General features: G+C 47.4%; 1 long non-coding RNA gene across 1 annotated transcript in view; it reads right to left on the reverse strand.

The window, feature by feature from the left end:
• Positions 1-10: 10 nt before the first annotated feature.
• The window catches only part of LOC109391226 (uncharacterized), a 16,629-nt gene continuing 11,012 nt past the window's right edge, over positions 11-5,627 (reverse strand). The window contains exons 2-3 of the long non-coding RNA XR_002125756.1: positions 3,510-3,694; positions 11-1,464 (exon numbers count right to left, since the gene is read on the reverse strand). This is a non-coding gene — a long non-coding RNA (uncharacterized LOC109391226). The remainder of the gene's footprint in view (positions 1,465-3,509; positions 3,695-5,627) is intronic.

The following is a 5,627-nucleotide window of genomic DNA, read 5'->3' on the forward strand; positions in this document are numbered from 1 at the left end:
AAGTGCCCTAGTAAACGGCAATTTCCCACATAAATATTAGCAACTGACATATTGTCATAGTCCACCAATGCCTAAGGAAAGTTAGACTGTAAATCCAATGGCTTCAGAAGTTCCATTAACCAGTACAGGCCTCTAAAAAGCCTTGATAAGCCCTGCCCTACTTCTCTACCAGGAAGAGGAAGCAGCGGTGGTCCCCCCATAACTACCAGCTGAAGGGCTTTGTATTGCAAAAACCCTGGGGCCACAGTGTATTGCTTTTCCCTGCAGAGCAAAGTTTGGTGGCAGGTGTTGGTCTTGGGAATTTCACCAAGGTGCCAGAAGACCTACTGAACATCAGTTGGCCTCTAACCAGGTGGGCCTATGCTCCCATGGGTTCTTCTATCTTTTGGACTCTCTCTTGTGGGGTTTCCACAATTTTTGTTTTCCCCAAAAAAAAAAAACCCTAAGGTTTTTAAAGATGTGCCTTTTAGTGTTACTTTACCCACCTCATGGACTATATCATTCAGGAGTCTTAAAAGGGATGGTTTTGCATGATCAAAACAGAAAACTACCTGGAGAAAAATCCTACGTCCTCTGGCTCATGGCCCCCAGGCTGCTGTCACATCTATGAAGCTACAGCAGGTCCTGCTGGCACAGTCAGAGGAAGGCTGGGAGGCGGTATTACCCACGCAGACCTTAATGATTTTATTTATTCCACATGGCCTAAAAACATGCTGGAACATAACGTGCCATAATTTTTCTGGTGATTTCTATGAATCACTTTTTAATTATGAATAATGTGTTTAGAGACACTCCTGAGAAATTTTACCCAAGGTTCTCTTGACAACCATCCCATAAAGCATCTAAAGTGTAGCAGCTTCCACGGCCAACCCAGAAAATCAACTCTAAAGCGTGGATTCCTAAAAGATCCATCCGTCATCTTTGCTGAGAACGAATCTCACGATTTACACATGCAAAGGGTCACTGAGAAATTCAGATCAACAAGCATAACTAGAAAAACACATTTACTGTCAAACAACGTTCAAAGGATTTTGTAAAATATACATTTTCTGACTTCGCTTGGAACCTTTTTAAAAAATTTACTTCTAGCTAGGAATTTTCTCTGCGTTGTCTAAATTATTGCTTTTTACCCACAACAGAAGGTTTTTCAGCCTCTACAGGATCTGCTATGTCTTCGGCTGGAAGGACCCTTGCCTCTTGTCTGGATCCAGGACACTTGGATATTAAAACGTTTGTGCAAGATACTGGGCGTGAATTTCCATTTCTGGAGCTTACTTTCAGATAATTCAACTGCTAGATCTCAAACAATCAAGCAGGGTCCAAGCACAGTACTCCTAAAGAACAGATGGGCGGGGCTGGCCCTGGAATTCCGACAGTTTTTGCAGGTGCAGCTTTCCTGGCTTCCACTTTCCTTCATTTGTCAGAGTTGACAGCTTCTCCAGGAATGATGGTGTAGGCACCAGGCTGAACAGAAATATAAATAAGTCAATTAGCTTTCAAGGGCGCACCCTGTATGTTGCTTAAACAGGCAGGTATTTTCTGGTGAATGACTTTAAGTAGAGTTCCATAAACACTAAAATTATTTGTGCATAGGGAAAACCGGCGCTGATCTTTTTCCTCCCTGGCCCCCGATTATCCAGGAAGTAAAGCAAATTCACGTATGAGCTTTGCAGTACTCACTACCTTGTTTAAAGTGCTTTTTAAAAAAATGCGTTTGAGGCTGTCACCGCTGTTAGGGCTCCGACACAAATGGAACGTGGCGCCCGTTGCCTCGCCAGGAACTGTTAGTAGTCTGTCTGTCACCGAACCGCGAGTTCAGCTCTGCGGTTTCCTTTATCCCAATGCCTGCTCATATTTACTAAAAAGTTAGGTTTCCAAATATCCACCTCTCCTACTCCCCTAGCTTTGGGCCTGCCAATTGGTAGGAACTCTCCAAAGTGCAACGCAAGGTTGAAACTAGGTCTCTCACAGCACCATAATAAAGCAGTTTAATTGGCTTCGACCTTGGGATCACACGAGTCCATCCAGCCACGACCACACTCGTACCCTGGCCACCCCTCCCGTACAGACGAAAGCGACGCGAAAATTCCCCTGAATGTGAAAATCTGCGCGTCCAGCGAGGAAGGCGCCCGCCTGGTTCAAAAGCTTCGGGAAGAGAAGCACAGAGAATTCCGCAGTGAGGTGAAATATCTGTCTACATCGCAGGGCGAAAGGGGCGTTGTTGGTGCAAAAACCAAGATGATTTTGTTTCCACCCTCTACAAAATGAAGACAGTGGTGGAGTTGAGGCCAAAATTATTCATAAGCCGCACAGTTTGAATTGACCCTGTTGTTTATCAGCTAACCGATGCTTTTGCCAGGGAAAATAGTCTCGAATGGAGAAAAGGTGTTAATTTTAAAAGTCTTTCGCTGTATACGAAAAACTGCTCTGCCCCGTGCCTCCTCCGCCGGAGTATTGGCTCTGGCGCCTGGAAGGACTTCTGTCTCTGAGCAGTTAAAAGGGGGCGCGAGACGACAGAGGGAGCTGGCCCTTCTTTCCCAATCGGGGAGCACGCCTGGGCCCCCCCATCACCACCACTTCGGAGAGCTAAACTGCCCGCGGGAAAATGCCACTCTCGGATCTGGTCTGTCTACGTGCGCGCGAGCTGGAGTCGGCTCAAGCGGCTTCGGAGAAGCCCTAGTGAAAGCACCGGCCTCTAACGCCCACCACACATCCCTCCACCCACATGCACCGGGTCCCGCTCTCTCCCGCCCGTCCCATGCTGCCCCCAGTACTTTAAAGACACAAACCGGCCACTTTGGTCCCTACCTCCCAACTGGAAAAAATTGGGGGCGGGAGAGCGGAGCCGAGGACGAGCGACGGGAGTTGCGGGAGGACGGGAGACGGACACAAGGTCCGCAACAGTCCCACGCACGCATGTGAACCGCACGCACACCTCCGGACCTGCAAGGCAGCATGGGCCCCAGCACCCCGCATGCCCCGCGCGCAGGGCGCAGTGAGGCTCCCCAGTGTACACGGCGCCTCCGCCGTGAGCGCTGAGCGCGCGTGCTCTGCAGCCTCCCTTTCCCTGTGCGCTGCGCCCCTCACCCCTGTATGTACCGACTACCCCTCCCGTGCGCTCTGATCCGCCGGTGTTCACCGAGCCCTCCACCCTCTCTGCTTACTGAGATCCTCGTGCGGCCTTGCGCATTGCGCCCCCTTCCGCTTCTAGCCCAAGACCTGCTTCTAACCGACCCCACCGGCGGTCCCGAGACTGCGCGCTTTCGAAAGGCGGGAACCACACCGCAAAGTACGCCCGAAACAATCCCCTTCGGAGCCCGCAACCAACGCTGGGAGTAGGAGTCATGAATTCCTTCTGTGGAATTAAGACCTCTGGCGACGCGGAAGCCTGGCGCTGGGCCCCTTTGGGCTGTCGTGTCCCCGCGTGTGGCCCTCTGCTCCCGAAGCCGAGTTTCCGCCCAGGGCGGGGAGGGCTGGCGAGGATGCCCCGCCAGCGCCTCGGTGCTTACCCAGATGGAGCGTGGATCCCACAGGCGCCGGGCCCCGCCGCCACTCAGATCTGAAGTCCGGCTTTGGCGAGCGCGGAACCTCTGACACGGGTCGGCCCTCTGCGGTGGGCGTCGCCTCCTTCTCACCCAAAGGCGAGTGAGTTCCCGCAGACAAAAGGGCCGGGAAACCCGTCTTCCATGCCTGCCTTTAAAAGAAAATAAACAAATATATATGTGCATATATATATGAATCCGCGAGAAGCGGGAAGATGCTCACGCCCCGAGTTGGGGCGGTGGCAGTAGCGCGCTCCCAGGCCGGGCTGGAGGGGGCCAATCCAGCCCGCCCGCTTGCCCGCTGGTCTTTCCGAAACTTTCTCTACTAAACTTCCAATGAATTAGCATGCCTCTTTTTACAGATTTGTTTAGATTCCGGAGAAGTTTCCCCAACGTTCGCTTTGCTTTGCAAAATAGACCCCTTATATTAATTAAATAAAACGAGTTTGTGTCTTTAAAGTACTATAATAGCCCCATATTATAGTCAGCCTTATATTAAGGGTTGCCTGTTGTTATTATTATTACCTATTACNTTAGCTGTGAAGGGCGGTGTCACTGGCCCTCATATGTGGGATCCGAACCGGGGCCCTCTGGCATCCCAAGCCAGCTCTTAACCAACACGCCACTCGGCCAGCCCCCCCTTGTCCTCTTCTTAACACCAAACTCAAAATACTAGTTGGGTACTACCCAGGCTGGTTTTTCCTTGTTGTAAAATTTACTGAACATTTATCGTAAAATATTATAAGACAAAAAACAAGTTGGAGGGATATAGCAGCATTATTCACCCTAGCCAAGAGTTGGAAACAACTCAAATGTTCATCAATAGATGAATATATTAAAAAAATGTGGTCTTATCCATACAGTGGAATATTATTGGGTAATTTAAAAGGAATGAAGTACTGATATACACTACAACATGGATGAACTGTGGAAACGTTATGCTAAGTGAAATAAACTAGATACATAAGACCACATACCATATGATTCAATTCATATGAAATTCCAGAATAGGGAAATCCATAGAGATGGAAAGTAGATTAGCGGTTACTTAGGGCCAGTGGTAGAGACGAAGGATAGAGTTAATAGCTAATGGGGTTTCTTTTTGATGGGATGAAAATGTTCTAAAACAGACTGTAATGATCATTGCCCATGTCTGTGAATAGACTAAAAACCATCGCCTAGCATATTTTAAATAGGTAGATTACATGGTATGTGATTATATCTTAACAAAGCTGTTTTTAAAAAAGAAAAACATGGAGGCAGTGAAATGTAAATTGAACAATCATTCACAGTTTTACTACCCAAAGATACTCACTACCAACACTTTGAAGAATATCCTCCTGGTACTTCTCTATATACAGTTTTGTTGTTTTACTTGATTGTGATCACACAATATGTAGAGTTTTATAGTATCGGCATGATTTCCAATGTACATCAGTCAGGCTTCAGTTGCCAATAACAGAAGTTGCTCAAGCTATGTTAAGCAGAAAGAGATTTAATGAAAAGACTTTGGTGCTTACAAAATTGTTGGAAGAATTGCAAAATAGGCTCTAGGCTGGATCTCCAGGGATGAACAACACTGCAAAACTGAGCAGCCAGGGAAGCTGTTAGCATAGCCAGTCAGGAAGGTGGTGGGTCAGGAAGCTGCCACTGGGATTGCTGTAATCCCTTGTGAGACGTGATCCAGGGGCTGGAGAATTACCACCGGAACTGTTGGCTTCAGAGCAATTTCATTGGGACCTCTGCTAACATTGTCCCCCACCACACACACACACACACACACATGCACAGACATTATGCCTACCACCAGAAATCACAAAAGTCACAGAAGTGTGACTTCCACTTAACTCCTCAAATAAATGCATTTAATTGGCTACACTTAAGTCAATTCGTGAACACTAGCTGCAAGGGAGTCTGAAAAATATGATTGCCAGCTTTCCAGGGTTTGTGCTCTAGGAAGGTATTTGTCCATACACCATACCATGTTGTTACAAACTTTTACTCTTTTAAAATAGCTATATAACTTTTCAATATATATCATATATATTATATATATATATATATATATCAACACTTAATTCATTA

The sequence above is a fragment of the Hipposideros armiger genome, unplaced genomic scaffold (assembly GCF_001890085.2).
Source record: "Hipposideros armiger isolate ML-2016 unplaced genomic scaffold, ASM189008v1 scaffold_285, whole genome shotgun sequence".
Classification (NCBI taxonomy): domain Eukaryota; kingdom Metazoa; phylum Chordata; class Mammalia; order Chiroptera; family Hipposideridae; genus Hipposideros; species Hipposideros armiger.